Raw genomic sequence first — 24,706 nt, 5'->3', positions numbered from 1 at the left:
GTAAAAGAGAGCGGATGATCCATATATCTTTCACTTTTTTATGGTTCCTTTTATGTGAAATTGATCACTTTTGGGGCATCATATATTTAAAATAAAATCCAAGACAATGATGGTGGATCTTGGGTGCATATCTATCATACCCTCTCTCACCGGCGGTGAAGTGAAGATATCATTATGATGGCCCAAAGGGGACCCTATTTGACTTTTTTTACAGAGAAAAAGCTTATTGCCTTTTATCATATACTTTTGCTATTTTAAACTTTCTATAAACTTGAACTAACCCACATCCACCAACTTTTTTTTCTCAAATTCCTTGCAAACCAGCCTTTGAATTGAAAATTTAGTTAACAAGAGATGTTAGAGTTATTAAATTAAAATAATATATGAAAATTTAAAATTTAAAATTTTAATATATTTATTAGTTAAATCTTTGAATTAATACTATACTCACATCTTTGAATTAATTTATTGTATGTAACAATCATGATGAACTTCATATTTTGTATGCCTAAAAAAATATGTGTGGACCAATGTGGCCATTGACAAAATGAAAGCTCTATGGTAGTTTCTTCCTACCCGTTTGAAAAATTTATCCATAATTCAATAATTATGCGTTCGCAGTACTTTGACTAGTTGCTTAATTAAGCTTTTTTAGTAATATTTAAACAATATAAAATTAAGACAACACTTATTTATATTTTGTAACACAGAAGTTTCAGTAAAGAAATACATAAAATTTAATTGACTAACACATAAATTTTTTGAATTGTATAGATTTGTTTAGTTGAATAAAATAAAAATACAAAAATTTTAATTGAATAACACAAAAGTTTAATTTAAATAAATTTTTGTATTTATCGTTACAAATTTCAGCACTTATGGCAAATATTTTTGTACTTGGTTCCTATGTTTCTCTTAAAAAATACTATTGTGTCTACCTTACCTTAAAATAATTTTCCGTAGTTATCATTACAAGGATTTTTATGTTTGTTGTCAATTAATTTTTGCATTTGCTTTCTATCTTTCTCTTGAAAAATTGTGTTATCTTGAAAAAATAATGTATTTGTTTATCTTTATAAAATTTTTTTGTTTATCATTAAAAAAACTTATAGTTTTTGCTTTTTATATCTATTATATATTTTTAATTTTACGACCAAAATGTGCTACATGTCATTTTTTTATTGCAATTGAAATCAAATCTTTCCCTTCAAAATTAAAGAATTCTCCTCTATTCCTTACTAATTTTACAACCAAAATATGCCACATGTCACTCCCTCATTATAATTGAAATTAAATCTTTCTCTCCAAAATTAAGGAGAATTCTTTCCCTCTCCATACTAATTTTACAACCAAAATATGCCACATGTCATTCTCTCATTACAATTGAAATAAAATCTTTCCCTAAAAAATTAAAGAGTTCTTCCCTCCTCCTCCTTCTTTCTTTCTCTATCTTTCTCGTTCCTTCAACCACTCTATCTATTTTATATATCATTATCAATGACTAATTACTAATTTGACAATCAAAATGTACAATATGGTATTTTTTAATTGCATTAAAATTAAAATTGAAATATATCTATATTATGTATCATATATTACTGTCTAATTTAATAATCAAATATGTCACATGACACTCTCTTATTAAAATTGAGAGAAAATAATTTTTTTCCAAAATTAATAAATTCCCTTCATAAATTCTTTCATCTACATACCTCTCTCTATTTTTCTATTTCTCTCTACTATTTTCACTCTATATATAATTTATATTTTATATTAGTAATTTGACAAATGAAAATATATCATCCAACTTTTTTATTACAATGAAAATAAATTTTTTTCCAAAATTAACAAACTCTCACTATCACTCTCATTCTTCATCTTTATCTTTCTCTCTCTTTTTTTTCATTCTCTATTTTTTCTATCTTTTTATTCTACAGAAAATAAAATTAATAAAATAATATAATTCAAACAAAAAATTAGACTTTTTCATATAAAAATAATAATTAAAAATTTTGTTATTTAATTTTTTATTTATAGAGACCTGAGCCTTCGTAGCCAGAGACTTTTGTTAACCTACGACTTTTTTTTTATAAAAGTAGTTTGATTTTATAAATCTTTTGTGTCATATATAATTTATACTGTCAGAACAAAGTGGACTGTAATTTTAAAAAATTTATATTTTCGTAATGTTATTACAGGTAAAAATACTAGTTTATCTTAAGAAATTTGTGCATTTACCTTAAATAAATTTTATGTTTATCATAACAAATTTTTTTGTTTTAATCCTAAAGCACTGTCTAAGTGTTTTTCTAAAAACTTTGTGTGTTTAACTTGGAAAAATTTATATTACGTGTTTATCATAATTTTTGTGTTTATCTGCAATAAATATTTGTGTTTGTTTCATATATTTCTCTTAAAAAAATTTTGTATTTAGAGTAAAAGAATTTTCTATTTTTATGCATTTTTTTTCTTTTTTTTTATTTTTTTCTTCTATATTTCTCATCTATATTCTTCTTTTTCTTCGTTGTAAACTTCTTAAAAATACACAAATAAACAAATAAAGAAAATACTAAAGGAAGAAGGAGAAATAGAAGATGCAAAAAAAAAAAAGGCAGAGAAGAAGAAAATGTAAAAGATGAGAAAACATATATAAAGGAAGCTAATTAAACTAAGAAAGGTGTTTGATATGGTGTTTAAAAATAGTGTTTAATGTGTTAGAAACCGTTAAAAATTAATATTTAATTTAAAAAATATAAAAATAAATAATTTTTAAATATTTAAAATTTACTATAAAAAATAAGTTAGGTAAAAGTTAGAAGAAGATTTATTAATTAGACTTGATTTTAAAAAATATTTAGTCACATTATTTCTTAAATAAAAAAAAAAAGAGAAAAACTTCATTTCAGTTGAAGGATAAAATTAAAGTAACGTCTGATAAACTCTATTAAGGAAGCTAAACTTTATATTTTTACTTTTGATGAAGATATATAGTGATATATATTATTTTTAATTATTTTTGTTTTCATTATTCACATTTACAGGAGTGCAATTAAAATTGATGACATATGCTATAGACTTTATATTGATTATATCATGCTAAAGACTCGTGAATTTATAACCCTATGACACTAGTTTATGTTAGAAAAAAGTTTATATTTAGTTGAATTTGTAAAACTTTAATTCTATTTTGTGGTAAAAATTCCAATAACATGTAAGAGATGTTTTAATTTTTTATATTATTATTATATAAATATTAACTTAGCTTGAAAATCATTTGATATATTAATTATTTAAAAAAATGTTGCAAAATAAATTTTTTGTTTTTGTAACAAAAAAAATAAATTTTTTTTTACAAAAACAAGTAATATTTTGTAATAAAATATTATGACGTGAAAGTTTAAATTGTTAACAAACAGATCTATATGTATAATTCAAAAATCATTATCAATTTTATAATAAATTTTAATTTTTATATTAAAAAATTTTGTTACAAAATATTGCTTTATTTTGTAATAATTTTATTTTTGTTGTAAAAATTTTTTGTAACAAGATTTACTGTAATAATTTTGTAACAATTTTATTTTTTTATAACATTATTTAATCACGAAATAATTAACAATTATTGTAACAATTTTTTTTGATATAAATATCACTTTTTCTTGTAGCGTTAAAGTAGAACTCAATATGAAATACCAAAGGATTATCTCATCAATGAAGTCGTTTGATAATAATAATTCTTACCGTGGTATCTTACAGATAGGTTTAAATACTAAATATTAAATACTTTTTATTAATAATAAATATATATAATTGATGAAGTCATAAATAATGAAAATAAAGAGATTGTATGTGAAATAGGTTTTGCTGGCGTTAGTCATGCATCATATCTACACTATACACAACAAAACACAATTGGATTATTAAATTAATGGCATACAGATTTTAAATTACAATGCTTTATCTTTTTTGGGTGAAGCCCTAAGTAATGTGGAGAAAGGACACACGCAGTGGCAAACATGCATCATTTCCTTTTGCCATTGTTTCTAGTAGGTGCCTATCATGCCATTCGAACTGCCAACTACACTATTCTCCCTTTCTTTCAAAAAAGATAAAAGGGGTTGAAAGTGTATGCAGATTGTACATATATGAATGTTGAGAAAGATAAAGAATTGCAAGGAATTGACAATGATTACCCCTTAGTATGTGTTAATGTGTATGTGTCCGTGGGTTTGCACTTCTTGTCTCTACTATCTAGTCCCTTTCAATCTTCTCTCTCTTTCTCTTTCTCTCTCTCACATACACAAACAAGGCTTTTGCCACCATAGCTGTTGTGACAAGACCCTGCTCCATCTCCACTTATTATTTAAACATACTATAATGCGCAACTGTTTAAATCATATGCTTCTTAATATACTGGATTCGGTTCAAACTTTAGTGAAAATGCACCAAGTATTGAATAAGAAATCATAATACTAAAAAGATAAAAAATAATTAGAATTTATCTTATTAATTATTAAATAAAGTAAATTCTGACATTTTTTAATTCATTTCTTTTGGTTATCAACTTTTTTTTAAGCATAATACTTTTTTTCTCTCTCTTTATATTGGTTTCCAACGACGAATTGAGCATTTGATGAACAAATCTCGTCGTTTTGTAACTAAGTCCATAATTAATGAGTGGCTACTCCCTTTCTAAAATTAAATAATGTATCCGTTACTTGTTTTTTACAGAATAATTAAACTCTTGAAATAGCTTAGCTAGCCAAGATTGCTGGTAAGTGATGAATAGATGAAGTTGGTTAGAATAATACATTATTATATTCAAACAACCAATGATGAAGGAGTTATATAAATACTGCCATACTGGTGTATGTAAACTTTGATTTGAGCCATAATATATATATATATTATAATAAATCTCTTTGTTTGTGGAAAAAAAAATCAATTTTGTTCGGATTAAAATTATTTGATATATATATATATATATATATATATATATATATATATATATATATATATATATATATATATATATATATGATTTTCAGAGATTTGTATACTAGATTATAGGGGAACACATTTATTGATAATAAATACAAAAATTTTGTAATAATAAATACACATTTTTTTAAGATAAACACATTAAAAAAACATAGAAAGAAAATACATAAATTTATTGATAACAAAGACATAGATTTTGTGATGATAAATATTTTTAAAAAAATAAACACAATTTTTTAAAAAGACGTATAGAAAGAAAATCCAGAAATTTATTAAAATAAAAATAAAAGTTTTAAAATGATAAATATAAAAATATTTTAAAGATAAATACATCTTTTTAAGATAAAAATAAGAAGAAATTATAGAAATTTATTGACAAATATATATATATATATATATATATATATATATATATGTGTGTGTGTGTGTGTGTGTGTGTGTGATGATAATAAACACAACAAATATGTAAATATAGTTTTCTAAGAGAAAAATAAGAAAAAAGAGATATAAATTTATTGATATAATAAACACATAAATTTTGTGATGACAAACACAATAAATTTTTTTAAGACAAACACAAAATCTGAAGAGAAACATAAGAAAAAATACATAATCTTTTTAACGATAAATGGTTAAATACATAAATTTTTTAAGGTAGCTAGACACAACTTTTTAAAAAGAAATAAAGTATGAAAACACATAAAGTTATTGATGATAAACACATAAATTTTTTGAAGATAAACATACAACTTCTTGAAACATAAAAAAAAATACAAAATTTTATTGATGATAACTACATAAATTTTGTGACGATAAACACATAAATGTTTTACAATATAAAGATACAACTTCTAGAAGAAAAATCTAGAAAGAAATACGTTGCTTTTAACGATATATAAATTTTGTAACTAAAGACGAAAATTCAAAACAGTTTATCTATTATTCAAGTTATATTTTTATGTAATTCAACTAAAATGTATGTATTTTTCAACTAAAAGTTATATTTTCTTTTTCTTCTATTGGAATGGGTCTCACATATGTGACTAATATCATGGACTCCTATGAATTGAAAACCATTGAATCATGATTGGGAATAATGTTGGAAAACTAGGTCATTTTTTGTTTCTTGTCTATAAAAAGTAATACCAACATGTCTTTGGTATTCTATCATGAAAAAAAAATTGAAAGTTGTTAGGGTGTATTTAATAAAGAGTTTAATTTTAATGTACTGATAATATAAAATATTTTATTTAATTGTATAATTATATTTATTTTTTATGGTCATTGACATGATTAATAAAAAAAATGAGTTATTTTTGTTAATATATCGATACGTAATTAAATATATGTGTAAAACTACTTTACATTAATAGTGTATCAAAATTAAATTATTTAACAAAATACAAGTTTAACTACTATGCGAAAAAGAATTGAATCAATAACTTTAAATTTGTTAAATTAAGATTAAAGTGTTATCATTAAATTATAACTTCTTAATTTAAAAAAGGTAAAGTATATTTTTTGTTCTTAATGTTTGTTAGAAATTTCAAAAATATCTCTAAGTTTTGATTTGTTTTAATTTTGTCCATCAAGTTTTTGATTTGCATCAATTTTATCCTTATTGTTAATTTTTTGATAATTAATATTTTTTTTCAATTATACCCCTCATATGCCCATCATCATCATCTCTCTTTCACTCTCTCTCTCTCTCTCCATCGTCACCGTCATCTCCACTAGCATCATCATCGAGCAACCACTATCAACTTCCTTCTTTATCATCACTGGCCATACCCTCTTTTTCTCCTTTTTTTTCTTTCTCCTCCAACTCTCCATTACCACCATCTCCATCGAGCTCCATTCTCGACGATGACCAACCTTTTTCTTCTTCTTTGCACAATCCCAACACCAACAAAGTCATCTCTCTCCTCCTTTGAAGCACTACCAAATATTTGTATCCAAGAACAAGATCTATATCACAACTAATGATAAACCACTACTTTTATGGTTTATCTTATGTTTAGTTGAGTGGTTTCATCAAGTCTTTATCCACTTATTCATATATTTTGCATGACTTTACAATCCCTTCCTAGTTTTGTTCTATGGTTGGAAACTTGCTTCCTAAAGATCTTTAATTTGTGTATTTTAATTCTCCCTTATACCATTCAATGCCGTGATCCGTCTGTTAAGTGTTTCAGGCTTTATAGGGCAGGAATGGCTTAGAGAATAGAGAGGAAGCTTGCAAAAATGAAAGGAACACAAGAAACAAGGAGATAACCAGCGAGCACCGATGCGAACGTATGGAGCACGCGCAGGCGCGATATGAAGAAATTTGTAGTGACGCGTGCGCGTGCCTGACGCGTACGCGTGATACGCCAAGACGACCAGTGACGCACACACGTGACTGACGCGTACGCGGGACATGCACGATCTGCAGAAATAACAGAAAATGCTGGGGGCGATTTCGGGCCGAGTTTGGACCCAGTTTTCGGTCCAGAAACCTAGAATAGAGCCAGAGAACATGCAGAGACTCAAGACACATTCTTGTTAGCACAGTTTTAGGATTTTAGATCTGAGTCTGGAGAGAATCACTTTCTCGAGGTTTTCTTTACATTCATAATTTATTAGTTTTATGCTTTTGCTTTGGATTTTGGATATTGAAGAGTCATTACCTCCGTTGAAGTTACTATTCTAGTTTGTTTCCTTATTCCCTTACTCCTTTAGTGGTTTATTAATCCTGTTCAGATAATTATGTTGCATTTTGGATTTATTAATACAGTTTATTTCTTTTTCCTTTAATCAATTTTCAATCCTTATTCTATTTAATTTATCATGTCTTCTTCTATTATTTCTGTGAGCGTTTTATTCATGTCAATGGAGTAAATCCCCAACTTGACATGGGAGTTGATTAAAAGGAGTCACTTGAGTTGGAAGGCTTAAGTGATGGTCAAACTGGAAGTTGTTGGCTAGTTCTGTATTTACTAACGCTAGACCTTCCCAAGGAAGAGGACTAGGATTTGCGAATAAGAGTTAGCTCAATCACTTGACTTTCATTTATTTAGTAAGGGTTAACTAAGTGAAAACAACAACCTTTTTGATACTATACTTAAGAGATCCCAAGAAGGATAGAACTTCCAATTAATCATTCCCCCAGTCAAGGCTTTTTATTTTGAATAATATAAATTCCTTTTTATTTTCTTTACACTAATTTACAATTATTTATTTTCTGTCATTCAACTTTCAAAATCTCTCGGAAAACTTCTGATCAATAAATAGCATTCTCTCTGCAACTCGTTTGGAGACGACCTGGGATTCATACTCCCAGTATTTTATTTCTAAATTTTGTGACAACTCTTTTAAATTGACATGCGGAATCCTCATTGGTTAAGAGCTATACTTGCAACGCTGTTTTCTCTATAAACTCTTAATCGGTGAATTTTTGCTACGTCAATTTTTGGTGCCGTTGCCGGGGAGTTGCAACAGTGTGCTAATTATTGGTTGGATTTTTTGTTTTATTTGCATTTTATTTTATTTTGTTCTATTACCATGAGCTGCATGTTTCTTTCATTGAATGACGCATTCACTACCTGATCCGAGCTTACCCGCATTTGATCCTGAAATTGAAAGAACTATCTCACATATAAGGCGGGCTCGACATCGGTTAGTCCTTTCTGAGGACGAATTTGAAACATCATTTAAGGAAGAAACATGCTCTCTTTCTACTGATTTGGTTGATTTGAGCGCAGAGGACATGGCAGCTCCTAGGAGGATTACTCTTCAGGAGGCAGGAGCTCCGGACTTTACACTACCACCTTTCCAAGCGCGTCATCCAAATCTGGGTGCAGATATTGAACTAAAGACTGCACTAATTAATCTACTGCCGAAGTTTCATGGCTTACCTGCTCAAGAGCCTCTCGAGCACCTCAGAGATTTTTAGACAGCCTGTTCTACTGTTAGGCGTAATGGTGCGACTGAGACCTCTATTCTGCTAGCCGCTTTTCCATTTTCTCTTGAGGGAAAGGCGAGAAAGTGGTTCTACACTCAACCTGAAGCAGTTGTTACTAACTGGGACACCCTCAAGAGAGAATTCTTGGAAAAATACTTTCCAGCTGAAGTTACTGATAGACTGAGGAAAGAAATTTCAATGATTATTCAAGGCAAATCTGAGACTCTTTATGAATATTGGGAGCGCTTCAATAATCTCCTAGACGCATGATGAGCGGATAATTTATACGCTTTTGGCATTGTTTTTAGGTAGTTTTTAATAGGTTCTAGTTACTTTTAGGGATGTTTTCATTAGTTTTTATGCTAAATTCACATTTCTGGACTTTACTATGAGTTTGTGTGTTTTTCTGTGATTTCAAGTATTTTCTGGCTGAAATTGAGGGACCTGAGCAAAACTCTGATAGGAGGCTGACAAAGAACTGCTAATGCTGTTGGAATCTGACCTCCCTACACTCAAAATGGATTTTTTGGAGCTACAGAACTCCAAATGGCGGGCTCTCAATGGTGTTGGAAAGTAGACATCCAGAGCTTTCCAGCAATATATAATAGTCCATACTTTATTCGTGATTTGATGACGTAAACTGGCGCTCAACGCCAGTTTCATGTTGCTGTCTGGAGTCAAACGCCAGAAACACGTCACGAACTGGAGTTGAACGCCCAAAACACGTTACAACTTGGCGTTCAACTCCAAGAGAAGCCTCAGCTCGTGGATAGATCAAGCTCAGCCCAAACATACACCAAGTGGGCCCCGGAAGTGGATTTATGCATCAATTACTTGCTCCTGTAAACCCTAGTAGCTAGTTTAGTATAAATAAGACTTTTTACTAGTGTATTAGTCATTTTTTTGACCACGTATCGTCTTTGATCATTCGGTCTTGTGACCACATGGGGGCTGGCCATTCGGCCATGCCTGAACCTCTTTCACTTATGTATTTTCAACGGTGGAGTTTCTACACACCATAGATTAAGGGTGTGGAGCTCTGCTGTACCTCAAGTTTCAATGTAATTACTATTATTTTCTATCCAATTCGATTTATTCCTGTTCTAAGATATTCGTTGCACTTCAACTTGATGAATGTGATGATCCGTGACACTCATCATCAATCTCACCTATGAACACGCGGGACTGACAACCACTTCCGTTCTACCTTAGGCCGGGCGCATATCTCTTGGATTCCTTAATCAGAATCTTCGTGGTATAAGCTAGAATTGATGGCGGCATTCATGAGAATCCGGAAAGTCTAAACCTTGTCTGTGGTATTCCGAGTAGGATTCTTGGATTGAATGACTGTGACGAGCTTCAAACTCGCGATTGCTGAGCGTGATGACAAACGCAAAAGAATCAAGGGATTCTATTCCAACATGATCGAGAACCGACAGATGATTAGCCGTGCCGTGACAGAGCATTTGGACCTTTTTCACTGAGAGGATGGGATGTAGCCATTGACAACAGTGATGCCCTACATACAGCTTTCCATAGAAGGGAGTGATAAAATTGGATGAAAGCAGTAGGAAAGCAGAGATTCAACAGGGACAAGCATCTCCATACGCTTATCTGAAATTCCCACCATTGGATTACATGAGTAACTTTATCTTTATTTCCTGTCTATTTTATTTATCTTTTGAATATCTAATCCAATCATATTTGAATCCGCCTGACTGGGATTTACAAGATGACCATAGCTTGCTTCATACCAACAATCTCTGTGGGATCGACCTTTACTCACGTAAGGTTTATTACTTGGACGACCCAGTACACTTGCTGGTTAGTTGTGCGAAGTTGTGAAGTTATGTTTGGACCATGGTATTACGCACCAGGTTTTGGCGCCATCACCAGGGACAATCAATTTCGAACAACAATTTAAGCATGAGTAACAATTTCGCTCACCAAGTTTTTGGCGCCATTGCCGGGGATTGTTCGAGTATGGACAACTGATGGTTCATCTTGTTGCTCAGATTAGGTAATTTTCTTTTCAAAAATCTTTCAAAAAATTTTTTCTTTTTTTTCGTTTTTCAAAAATATATTTTTTGAAAAAATAATAAAAATACAAAAAAATTCATAAAATCATAAAAATAAAAAATATTTTGTGTTTCTTGTTTGAGTCTTGAGTCAACTTTTAAGTTTGGTGTCAATTGCATGCTTTAAAATTTTTCTTGCATTTTTCGAAAATTCATGCATTCATGGTGTTTTTCATGATCTTCAAGTTGTTCTTGACAAGTCTTCTTGTTTGATCTTGATGTTTTCTTGTTTTGTGTTGTTTGTTGTTTTTCATATGCATTTTTCATTTGTTAGAGTCCATGCATTAAAGATTTCTAAGTTTGGTGTCTTGCATGTTTTCTTTGCATAAAAAACTTTTCAAAAAAATGTTCTTGATGTTCATCATGATCTTCAAAGTGTTCTTGGTGTTCATCTTGACATTCATAGTGTTCTTGCATGCATCATGAGTTTTGATTCATAATTTTCATGTTGTGAGTCATTTTTATGTTTTTCTCTCCCATCATTAAAAATTCAAAAATAAAAAATATCTTTTCCTTATTTCTCTCCAAATTTTCAAAATTTTGGATTGACTTGGTAAAAAATTTTTAAAAATTAGTTGTTTCTTACAAGTCAAGTCAAATTTTCAATTTTAAAAATCTTATCTTTTCAAAACTTTTTCAAAAATCAAATCTTTTTCATTTTTATCTTAGTATTTTCGAAAATTCTTTAAAATATTTTTCAAAAATCTTTTTCTTAAGTTTTATCTTTCTTTTCGAAAATTATGCTAACAATTAATGTGATTGGTTCAAAAATTTGAAGTTTGTTACTTTCTTGTTAAGAAAGGTTCAATCTTTAAATTCTAGAATCTTATCTTTTAGTTTCTTGTTAGTTAAGTAATTAATTTTAATTTTAAAAATTAAATCTATCTTATCTTATCTTTTTATCATATCTTTTTCAAAAAAAAAAATTTGATTTCAAAATATCTTACCTAACTTCTTATCTTCTTATCTTTTCAAATTTGATTTTAATATCTTTTTCAACTAACTATTTGACTTTTTGTTTGTCTCTTATCTTTTTCAAAACCACCTAACTACTTTTCCCTTTCTAATTTTCGAAAATATCTCATCCCTTTTTCAAAAATTCTTTTTAATTAATTAATTATTTTAATTTTAATTATATCTTATCTTTAATTTTTGAAAATCACTAATTACTTTTTCAAAATTATTTTCGAAATTCTCTATCTTTTCTCTTTTTATATTTCTTTATTTGTTTACTAACACTTCTCTTCACCTCTCTTCATCTCAAATCACTGCCCCTACCTATTCATCCTTCTTCACTCCTATTCCCTTTCTTCTTCTACTAACATAAAGGAATCTCTATACTGTGACATAAAGGATTCCTCTTTCTTTTCTTGTTCTCTTCTTCCCTATATGAGCAGGAACAAGGAAAAAAGCATTCTTGTTGAAACTGATCCTGAACCTGAAAGGACTCTGAAAAGGAAATTAAGAGAAGCTAAATTACAACAATCCAGAGACAACCTTTCTGAAATTTTCGAACAAGAGAAGGAGATGGCAGCCGAACCCAACAACAATAATGCAAGGAGGATGCTTGGTGACTTCACAAAACTAACGTCCAAATTTGATGGAAGAAGCATCTCCATTCCTACTATTGGAGCAAACAATTTTGAGCTGAAACCTCAATTAGTTGCTCTAATGCAACAGAACTACAAGTTTCATGGACTTCCATCTGAAGATCCTTATCAGTTTTTAACTGAGTTCTTGCAAATTTGTGAGACTATAAAGACGAATGGAGTAGATCCTGAAGTCTACAGGCTCATGGTTTTCCCTTTTGCTGTAAGAGACAGAGTTAGAACATGGTTGGACTCACAACCTAAAGATAGCCTGGACTCCTGGGATAAGCTGGTCACGGCCTTCTTGGATAAATTATTTCCTCCTCAAAAGCTGAGCAAGCTTAGAGTGGATGTTCATACCTTCAAGCAAAAAGATGGTGAATCCCTCTATGAAGCTTGGGAAAGATACAAACAGATGACCAAAAAGTGTCCTTCTGACATGTTTTCAGAATGGACCATATTAGACATATTCTATTATGGTCTGTCTGAGTTCTCTAAAATGTCACTGAACCATTCTGCAGGTGGATCCATTCACTTAAAGAAAACGTTTGCAGAAGCTCAAGAACTTATTGACATGGTTGCAAATAACCAATTCATGTACACTTCTGAGAGGAATTCTGTGAATAGTGGGATGCCTCAGAGAAAGAGAGTTCTTGAGATTGATGCTCTGAATGCCATATTGGCTCAAAACAAAGTGTTGACCCAACAAGTCAACATGATCTCTCAAAGTCTGAATGGATGGAAAAATGCATCCAACAGTACTAAAGAAGCAGCTTCTGAAGAAGCTTATGATCTTGAGAACCCTGTGGTGCACGAAATTGTGATCAATACTTTTCACATCTCAAATAATCCCTAGTAATGGCTCCAAAGACTTGGTGCTCAATACCATGGCATAAACACAACTTCGCACAACTAACCAGCAAGTGCACTGGGTCGTCCAAGTAATAAACCTTACATGAGTAAGGGTCGATCCCACGGAGATTGGTGGTATGAAGCAAGCTATGGTCACCTTGTAAATCTCAGTCAGGCAGACTCAAATGGGTATAGTGGTAAACGAATAAAGCAATAAGATAAAGATAGAGATACTTATGCATATCATTGGTGAGAGCTTCAGATAAGCGTATGAAGATGCCTTCCCTTCCGTCTCTCTGCTTTCCTACTGCCTTCATCCAATCCTTCTTACTCCTTTCCATGGCAAGCTTGTGTAGGGTTTCACCGTTGTCAGTGGCTACCTCCCATCCTCTCAGTGAAAATACGTCCCGATGCTCTGTCACAGCATGGCTAATCATTTGTCGGTTCTCGGTCAGGCCGGAATAGAATCCAGTGATTCTTTTGCGTCTGTCACTAACGCCCCGCCTTTCGGAGTTTGAAGCACGTCACAGTCATTCAATCATTGAATCCTACTCAGAATACCACAGACAAGGTTAGACCTTCCGGATTCTCTTGAATGCTGCCATCAGTTCTTGCCTATACCACGAAGACTCTGATCTCACAGAATGGCTGGCTCGTTTGTCAGGCGAGCACTCGGTTGTCAGGCGATCAACCATGCATCGTGCAATCAGAAATCCAAGAGATAAACACTAGGGCCTCGAATGCTTGTAGAACAAGAATGGTTGTCAGTCACCTTGTTCATAGGTGAGAATGATGATGAGTGTCACGGATCATCACATTCATCAAGTTGAAGAACAAGTGATATCTTGGACAAAGAACAAGCGGAATTGAATAGAAGAACAATAGTAATTGCATTAATACTCGAGGTACATCAGAGCTCCACACCTTAATCTATGGTGTGTAGAAACTCCACCGTTGAAAATACATAAGAACAAGGTCTAGGCATGGCCGTGAGGCCAGCCTCCCAAAGTGATCAAAAGATCTAAAGAAAAGGTTCCAAAGATCAGAAGATGTCTAATACAATAGTAAAAGGTCCTATATATAGAGAACTAGTACATAGATGAGTAAATGACATAAAAATCCACTTCCGGGCCCACTTGGTGTGTGCTTGGGCTGAGCAAATGAAGCATTTTCGTGTAGAGACTCCTCTTGGAGTTAAACGCCAGCTTTTATGCCAGTTTGGGCGTTTAACTCCCATTTAGGTGCCAGTTCCGGCGTTTAACGCTGGAATTTCTTGAGGTGACTTTGAACGCCGGTTTGGGCCATCAAATCTTGGGCAAAGTATGGACTATCATATATTGCTGGAAAGCCCAGGATGTCTACTTTCCAACGCCGTTGAGAGCGCGCCAATTGGGCTTCTGTAGCTCGAAAAAATCCACTTAGAATGCAGGGAGGTCAGAATCCAACAGCATCTGCAGTCCTTTTGAGTCTCTGGATCAGATTTTTGCTCAGATCCCTCAATTTCAGCCAGAAAATACCTGAAATCACGGAAAAATGCACAAACTCATAGTAAAGTCCAGAAAAGTGAATTTTAACTAAAAACTAATAAAAATATAATAAAAACTAACTAAAAGATACTAAAAACATACTAAAAACAATGCCAAAAAGTGTACAAATTATCCGCTCATCACAACACCAAACTTAAATTGTTGCTTGTCCCCAAGCAACTGAAGATCAAATAAGATAAAAAGAAGAGAATATGCAATGAACTCCAAAAACATCTATGAAGATCAGTTTCAATTAGATGAGCGGGGCTTTTAGCTTTTTGCCTCTGAATAGTTTTGGCATCTCACTTTATCCTTTGGAACTCAGAATGATTGGCTTCTTTAGGAACTCAGAATCCAGATAGTGTTATTGATTCTCCTAGTTAAGTATGATGATTCTTGAACACAGCTACTTTATTGAGTCTTGGCTGTGGCCCAAAGCACTCTGTCTTCCAGTATTACCACCGGATACATACATGCCACAGACACATAATTGGGTGAACCTTTTCAGATTGTGACTCAGCTTTGCTAAAGTCCCCAATTAGAGGTGTCCAGGGTTCTTAAGCACACTCTTATTGCCTTGGATCACAACTTTATTTCTTTCTTTTTCTTTCTCTTTTCCCTTTTTTTTTTCGTTTGCTTTTTTTTTTTTGTATTCACTGCTTTTTCTTGCTTCAAGAATCATTTTTATGATTTTTCAGATCCTCAGTAACATGTCTCCTTTTTCATCATTCTTTCAAGAGCCAACATTCATGAACCACAAATTCAAAAGACTTATGCACTGTTCAAGCATACATTCAGAGAACAAAAGTGTTGCCACCACATCAAAATAATTAAACTGTTATAAAATTCAAAATTCATGCAATTCTTTTTCCTTTTCAATTAAGCACGTTTTTATTTAAGAAAGGTGATGGATTCATAGGACATTCATAACTTTAAGGCATAAACACTAAGACACTAATGATCATGAGACACAAACATGGATAAACATAAGCACTAAAATTCGAAAAAACAGAAGAATAAAGAACAAGGAAATCAAGGAACGGGTCCACCTTAGTGATGGCGGCTCTTCCTTCCTTTTGAAGGTCCTATGGAGTGCTTGAGCTCCTCAATGTCTCTTCCTTGCCTTTGTTGCTCCTCTCTCATGATTCTTTGATCTTCTCTTATTTCATGGAGGAGAATGGAGTGTTCTTGGTGCTCCACCCTTAGTTGTCCCATGTTGGAACTCAATTCTCCTAGGGAGGTGTTTAGTTGCTCCCAATAGTTTTGTGGAGGAAAGTGCATCCCTTGAGGCATCTCAGGGATCTCATGATGAGAGGGGTCTCTCGTGTGCTCCATCCTTTTCTTGGTAATGGGCTTATCCTCATCAATGGTGATGTCTCCCTCTATGTCAACTCCAACTGAATAACAGAGGTGACAAATGAGGTGAGGAAAGGCTAACCTTGCTAAGGTAGAGGACTTATCCGCCGCCTTGTAGAGTTCTTGGGCTATGACCTCATGAACTTCCACTTCTTCTCCAATCATGATGCTATGGATCATGATGGCCTGGTCTAAAGTAACTTCGGACCGGTTGCTAGTGGGAATGATTGAGCGTTGGATAAACTCCAACCATCCTCTAGCCACGGGTTTGAGGTCATGCCTTCTCAATTGAACCAGCTTGCCTCTTGAATCTCTCTTCCATTGTGCGCCCTCTTCACATATGATTGTGAGGACTTGGTCCAACCTTTGATCAAAGTTGACCCTTCTTGTGTAAGGATGTTTATTTCCTTGCATCATAGGCAAGTTGAACGCCACCCTCACACTTTCCGGACTAAAATCCAAGTATTTCCCCCGAACCATTGTGAGATAATTCTTTGGATCCGGGTTCATACTTTGATCATGGTTCTTGGTGATCCATGCATTGGCATAAAATTCTTGAACCATCAAGATTCCGACTTGTTGAATGGGGTTGGTAAGCACTTCCCAACCTCTTCTTCGGATCTCATGGCGGATCTCCGGATATTCACCCTTTTTGAGTGAAAAGGGGACCTCGGGGATCACCTTCTTCAAGGCCACAACTTCATAGAAGTGGTCTTGATGCACCCTTGAGATGAATCTATCCATCTCCCATGACTCGGAGGTGGAAGCTTTTGCCTTCCCTTTCCTCTTTCTAGAGGTTTCTCCGGCCTTGGATGCCATAATGGTTATGGAAAAAACGAAAAAGCAACGCTTTTACCACACCAAACTTAAAATGTTTGCTCGTCCTCGAGCAAAAGAAGAAAGAAGAGAGTAGAAGAAGAAGAAATGAGGAAGAGGGAGATGGTGGTGTATTCGGCCAAAGAGGGGGAGAAGTGTTGTTTAGGTTGTGTGAAAATGAAGGGGTTAAGAAGGGTTTATATAGGAAAGAGGGGAGATGAGGTTCGGCCATTATGGGTGGGTTTGGGAGGGAAAGTGGTTTGAATTTGAAGGGTGAGGTTGGTGGGGTTTTATGAAGGATGGATGTGAGTGGTGAAGAGAAAGATGGGATTTGATAGGTGAAGGGTTTTTGGGGAAGAGGTATTGAGGTGATTGGTGAATGGGAGAAGAAGAAAGAGAGTGGTGGTGGGGTTGGTGGGGATCCTGTGGGGTCCACAGATCCTGTGGTGTCAAGGAAAAGTCATCCCTGCACCAAATGGCATCAAAATTCACGTTTTGAGCCATTGCTGGCGTTAAACGCCGGGCTGGTGCCCATTCCTGACGTTTAACGCCAGGTTCTTGCCCTTTTCTGGCGTTTAACGCCAGTCTGGTGCCCCTTTCTGGCGTTAAACGCCCAGAATGGTGCCAGACTGGGCGTTAAACGCCCAACTGCTAGGTTTACTGGCGTTTGAACGCCAGCAACATCTTCCTCCAGGGTGTGCTATTTTTCTTCCTGTTTTTCATTTTGTTTTTGCTTTTTCAATGGATTTTGTGACTTCTTATGATCATCAACCTACAAAAAAACATAAAATAACAAAAGAAACTATATAAATTATAATCATTGGGTTGCCTCTGGTGCGCAAAATTGTGAACAATACTTTTTCACAACTCAAATAATCCCCGGTAATGGCTCCAAGAACTTGGTGGCTCAATACCTTGGCATTACACAACTTCGCACAACTAACCAGCAAGTGCACTGGGTCGTCCAAGTAATAAACCTTACGTGAGTAAGGGTCGATCCCACGGAGATTGTTAGTATTGAAGCAAGCTATGGTCATCTTGTAAATCTTAGTCAGGCAAACTCAGATGTATATGGTGATGAACGAAAATAACATAAAAGATAAGGATAGAGATACTTATGTAATTCATTGGTGTAAGAGCTTCAGACAAGTGTATGAAGATGCCTTCCCTTTCGTCTCTCTGCTTTCCTAATGCCTTCATCCAGCCCTTTCTTACTCCTTTCCATGGCAAGCTCGTGTAGGGTTTCACTGTTGTCAGCAGCTACCTCCCATCCGCGCAGTGAAAGCTAATGCACACACTCTGTCACAGTGCTGCCAATCACCGGTTTGGTTCCCTCCCCTACCGGAATAGAATAACTCTTTTGCGTCTGTCACTAACGCCCAGTAGGTTACAGGTTTGAAGCACGTCACAGTCATTCAATCATTGAATCCTACTCAGAATACCACAGACAAGGTTAGACCTTCCGGATTCTCTTGAATGCTGCCATCAGGTCCTGCCTATACCACGAAGATTCCGAAGAATCCAAGAGATATTCACTAAGCCTCAGATGCTTGTAGAACAAGAATGGTTGTCAGTCACCTTGTTCATAGGTGAGAATGGTGATGGGCGTCAATCATCACCTTCATCATGTTGAAGAACAAGTGATATCTTGGTAAAAGAACAAGCGGAATTGAATGGAAGAACAATAGTAATTGCATTAATACTCGAGGTACAGCAGAGCTCCACACCTTAATCTATGGTGTGTAGAAACTCCACCGTTGAAAATACATAAGCATAAGGTCTAGGCATGGCCGAATGGCCAGCCTCCCAATGATCTAAGATAGCATAAAACTCAAAGATAGCTACCAAGATGTTCATAATACAATAGTAAAAGGTCCTACTTATAGAAAACTAGTACATAGATGAGTAAATGACACAAAAATCCACTTCCGGGCCCACTTGGTGTGTGCTTGGGCTGAGCAATGAAGAAATTTCGTGTAGAGACTCTCCTTGGAGTTAAATGCCAGCTTTGGTGCCAGTTTGGGCGTTTAACTCCCATTTGGGTGCCAGTTCCAGCGTTTAACGCTGGGATTTCTTGAGGTGACTTTGAACGCCGGTTTGGGCCATCAAATCTTGGGCAAAGTATGGACTATCATATATTGCTGGAAAGCCCAGGATGTCTACTTTCCAACGCCGTTGAGAGCGCGCCAATTGGGCTTCTGTAGCTCCAGAAAATCCGCTTCGAGTGCAGGGAGGTCAGAATCCAACAGCATCTGCAGTCCTTTTGAGTCTCTGGATCAGATTTTTGCTCAGGTCCCTCAATTTCAGCTAGAAAATACCTGAAATCACAGAAAAACACACAAACTCATAGTAAAGTCCAGAAAAGTGAATTTTAACTAAAAACTAATAAAAATATACTAAAAACTAACTAGATCATACTAAAAATATACTAAAAACAATGCCAAAAAGTATACAAATCATCCGCTCATCACAACACCAAACTTAAATTGTTGCTTGTCCCCAAGCAACTGAAAATCAAATAAGATAAAAGGAAGAGAATATGCACTGAATTCCAAAATATCTGTGAAGATCAGTATTAATTAGATGAGCGGGGCTTTTAACTTTTTGCCTCTGAACAGTTTTGGCATCTCAATCTATCCTTTGAAATTCAGAATGGTTGGCTTCTTTAGGAACTTAGAATCCAGATAGTGTTAATGATTCTCCTAGTAAAGTATGATGATTCTTGAACATAGCTATTTATTGAGTCTTGGCTGTGGCCCAAAGCACTCTGTCTTTCCAGTATTACCACCGGATACATACATGCCACAGACACATAATTGGGTGAACCTTTTCAGATTGTGACTTAGCTTTGCTAAAGTCCCCAATTAGAGGTGTCCAGGGTTCTTAAGCACACTCTTATTTGCCTTGGATCACAACTCTTATTATTATCTTCTCTTTTTTTTCGTTTTCTTTTTTTTTTTCGGTTTTTTTTTTTTTGAATAGCAATGCTTTTTCTTGCTTCAAGAATCATTTTATTGATTTTTCAGATCCTCAATAACATGTCTCCTTTTTCATCATTCTTTCAAGAGCCAACATTCATGAACCACAAATTCAAGATACATATGCACTGTTTAAGCATACATTCAGAGAACAAAAATATTGCCACCACATCAAAATAATTAAACTATTATAAAATTCAAAATTCATGCAATTCTTCCTTTTTCAATTAAGCACATTTTTATTCAAGAAAGGTGATGGATTCATAGGACATTCATAACTTTAAGGCATAGACACTAAGACACTAATGATCATAAGACACAAGCATGGATAACCATAAGCATAAAAATCGAAAAACAAAGGAATAAAGAACAAGGAAATCAAGGAATGGGTCCACCTCAGTGATGGCGGCTCTTCCTTGCTTTTGAAGGTCCTATGGAGTGCTTGAGCTCCTCAATGTCTCTTCCTTGCCTTTGTTGCTCCTCTCTCATGATTCTTTGTTCTTCTCTAATTTCATGGAGGAGAATGGAGTGTTCTTGGTGCTCCACCCTTAGTTGTCCCATATTGGAACTCAACTCTCCTAGGGAGGTGTTTAGTTGCCCCCAATAGTCTTGTGGAGGAAAATTCATCCCTTGAGGAATCTCAGGGATCTCATGATGAGTGGGATCTCTTGTGTACTCCATCCTTTTCTTAGTGATGGGCTTGTCCTCATCAATGGTGATGTCTCCCTCTATGTCAACTCCCACTGAATAACAGAGGTGACAAATGAGGTGAGGAAAGGCTAACCTTGCCAAGGTGGAGGTCTTGTCCGCCACCTTATAGAGTTCTTGGGCTATAACCTCATGAACCTCTATTTCTTCTCCAATCATGATGCTATGGATCATGATAGCCCGGTCTATGGTAACTTCGGACCGGTTGCTAGTGGGAATGATTGAGCGTTGTATGAACTCTAACCATCCTCTAGCCATGGGTTTGAGGTCATGCCTTCTCAATTGGACCGGCTTTCCTCTTGAATCTTGCTTCCATTGTGCGCCCTCTTCACATATGACTGTGAGGACTTGGTCCAACCTTTGATCAAAGTTGACCCTTCTAGTGTAAGGATGCTCATCTCCTTGCATCATAGGCAAGTTGAACGCCACCCTCACACTTTCCGGACTAAAATCCAAGTATTTCCCCCGAACCATAGTAAGATAATTCTTTGGATCCGGGTTCACACTTTGGTCATGGTTCTTGGTGATCCATGCATTGGCATAGAACTCTTGAACCATCAAGATTCCGACTTGTTGAATGGGGTTGGTAAGTACTTCCCAACCTCTTCTTCGGATCTCATGGCGGATCTCCGGATATTCACCCTTTTGAGTGAAAAGGGGACTTCGGGGATCACCTTCTTCAAGGCCACAACTTCATAGAAGTGGTCTTGATGCACCTTGAGAGGAATCTATCCATCTCCCATGACTCGGAGGTGGAAGCCTTTGCCTTCCCTTTCCTCTTTCTAGAGGTTTCTCCGGCCTTGGATGCCATAAATGGTTATGGAAAAACGAAAAAGCAACGCTTTCACCACACCAAACTTAAAATGTTTGCTCGTCCTCGAGCAAAAGAAGAAAGAAGAGAGTAGAAGAAGAAGAAATGAGGAAGAGGGAGATGGTGGTGTATTCGGCCAAGGAGGGGGAGAAGTGATGTTTAGGTAGTGGGAAAATGAGGGGGTAAAGAGGGGTTTATATAGGAAAGAGGGGGGTGAGGGTTCGGCCATATGAGGGTGGGTTTGGGAGGGAAAGTGGTTTGAATTTGAAGGGTGAGGTTGGTGGGGTTTTGAAGGATGGATGTGAGTGGTGAAGAGAAAGATGGGATTTGATAGGTGAGGGGTTTTTGGGGAAGAGGTGTTGAGGTGATTGGTGAATGGGGGAAAAGAGAGAGATGGTAGGGTCCTGTGGGGTCCACAGATCCTGTAGTGTCAAGGAAAAGGCATCCTTGCACCAAATGGCATCAAAATCCACGTTTTGAGCCTTTTCTGGCGTTAAACGCCGGGCTGGTGCCCATTCCTGGCGTTAACGCCAGGTTTTTGCCCTTTACTGGCGTTTAACGCCAGTCTGGTGCCCCTTTGGCGTTAAACGCCCAGAAGGGTGCCAGACTGGGCGTTAAACGCCCAACTGCTAGGCTGACTGGCGTTTGAACGCCAGCAGCATCTTCCTCCAGGGTGTGCTGTTTTTCTTCATGTTTTTCATTTTGTTTTTGCTTTTTTCATTGTTTTTGTGACTTCTTATGATCATCAACCTACAAAAAAGATAAAATAATAAAAAAATAATTAATTATAAAACATTGGGTTGCCTCCCAACAAGCGCTTCTTTACTGTCATTAGCTTGACAGAGGACTCTCATGGAGCCTCAGAGATGCTCAGAACCGAGTTGGAACTTCCCAACACCAAACTTAGAGTTTGATTGTGGCCTCCCAACACCAAACTTAGAGTCTGACTGTGGGGGCTCTGTTTGGCTCTGTTTTGAGAGAAGCTCTTCATGCTTCTTCTCCATGATGACAGAGGGATATCCTTGGGCCTTAAACACCAAGGATTCTTCATTCACTTGAATGATCAACTCTCCTCTATCAACATCAATCACAGCCTTTGCTGTGGCTAGGAAGGGTCTGCCAAGGATGATTGATTCATCCATGCACTTCCCAGTCTCTAGGACTATGAAGTCAGTAGGGATGTAATGGTCCTCAACCTTAACCAGAACATCCTCTACAAGTCCATGAGCTTGTTTTCTTGAATTGTCTGCCATCTCTAATGAGATTCTTGCAGCTTGCACCTCAAAGATCCCTAATTTCTCCATTACAGAGAGGGGCATGAGGTTTACACTTGACCCTAAGTCACACAAGGCCTTCTTGAAGGTCATGGTGCCTATGGTACAAGGTATAGAAAACTTCCCAGGATCTTGCCTCTTTTGAGGCAGTTGCTGCCTAGACAAGTTATCCAGTTCCTTGGTGAGCAAAGGGGGTTCATCCTCCCAAGTCTCATTTCCAAATAACCTGTCATTTAGCTTCATGATTGCTCCAAGGTATTTAACAACTTGCTCTTCAGTGACATACTCATCCTCTTCAGAGGAAGAATACTCATCAGAGCTCATGAAAGGCAGTAGTAAGTCCAAGGGAATCTCTATGGTCTCAGTTTGAGCCTCAGATTCCCATTGTTCCTCATTGGGGAACTCATTGGAGACCAGTGGACGTCCAGTGAGGCCTTCCTCAGTGGCGTTCACTGCCTCTTCTTCCTCCCAGAATTCGGCCATATTTATGGCTTTGCACTCTCCTTTTGGATTTTCTTCAGTGTTACTTGGGAGAGTGCTTGGGGGAAGTTCAGTAATTTTCTTGCTCAGCTGACCCACTTGTCCTTCCAAATTCCTAATGGAGGATCTAGTTTCAGTCATGAAACTTTGAGTGGTTTTGATTAGATCAGAGACCATGGTTGCTAAGTCAGAGGTATTCTGCTTAGAGCTCTCTGTCTGTTGCTGAGAAGATGATGGAAAAGGTTTGCCATTGTTAAACCTGTTTCTTCCACCATTATTATTGAAACCTTGTTGAGGTCTCTCTTGATTCTTCCATGAGAGATTTGGGTGATTTCTCCATGAAGAATTATAGGTGTACCATAGGGTTCTCCTAGGTAATTTACCTCTTCCACTGAAGGATTCTCAGATCATAAGCTTCTTCCTCAGATGAAGCTTCCTAGTACTGCTTGGTGCATTTTGCATTCCAGACAGACTTTGAGAAATCAAATTGACTTGTTGAGTCAATATCTTGTTCTGAGCCAATATGGCATTCAGAGTGTCAATCTCAAGAACTCCTTTCTTCTGACTAGTCCATTGTTCACAGGATTCCTTTCAGAAGTGTACATGAATTGGTTATTTGCAACCATTTCAATCAATTCTTGAGCTTCTGCAGGCGTCTTCTTCAGATGAAGAGATCCTCCAGCCGAGCTATCCAAAGACATCTTGGATAGTTCAGAGAGACCATCATAGAAAATACCTATGATGCTCCATTCAGAAAGCATGTCTGAGGGACATCTTCTGATTAATTGTTTGTATCTTTCCCAAGCTTCATAGAGGGATTCTCCATCCTTCTGTCTGAAGGTTTGGACTTCCACTCTAAGCTTACTCCATCTTTGGTGGAAAGAACTTTGCCAAGAAGGCATTGACTAGCTTTTCCCAAGAGTCCAGGCTTTCTTTAGGTTGGGAGTCCAACCATATTCTAGCTCTGTCTCTCACAGCAAAAGGGAATAGCATCAGTCTATAGACCTCAGGGTTAACCCCACTAGTCTTGACTGTGTCACAGATTTGCAAGAATTCAGCTAAGAACTGATGAGGATCTTCCATTAGAAGTCCATGGAACTTGCAATTCTGTTGCATTAGAGAAACTAATTGAGGGCATTGTAGTTGTTTGCTGCCAATGTGTTCTTCTTCCTTGAAGAATTCGGTCAGGTCTTCTAAAGAGAGTTGTGCCTTGGCTTCTCTTAGCTTTCGCTTCAAGGTCCTCTCAGGTTCAGGGTCAGCTTCAACAAGAATGCCTTTGTCTCTGCTCCTGCTC

General features: G+C 35.5%; 2 non-coding genes across 2 annotated transcripts; one reads left to right on the top strand and one right to left on the bottom strand.

Moving 5' to 3' along the window:
• Positions 1-12,948: 12,948 nt before the first annotated feature.
• LOC130958905 (small nucleolar RNA R71) lies at positions 12,949-13,052 on the bottom strand. The gene has a single exon (XR_009078007.1). It is a non-coding gene; the product is annotated as a small nucleolar RNA R71 (small nucleolar RNA).
• An 11,115-nt stretch (positions 13,053-24,167) lies between these two features.
• On the top strand, positions 24,168-24,275 carry LOC130959101 (small nucleolar RNA R71). The gene has a single exon (XR_009078196.1). It is a non-coding gene; the product is annotated as a small nucleolar RNA R71 (small nucleolar RNA).
• Positions 24,276-24,706: the final 431 nt, after the last annotated feature.

This window comes from Arachis stenosperma, chromosome 10, assembly GCF_014773155.1.
Source record: "Arachis stenosperma cultivar V10309 chromosome 10, arast.V10309.gnm1.PFL2, whole genome shotgun sequence".
Lineage (NCBI taxonomy): Eukaryota > Viridiplantae > Streptophyta > Magnoliopsida > Fabales > Fabaceae > Arachis > Arachis stenosperma.
This window is presented reverse-complemented; position numbering and strand designations above follow the sequence as displayed.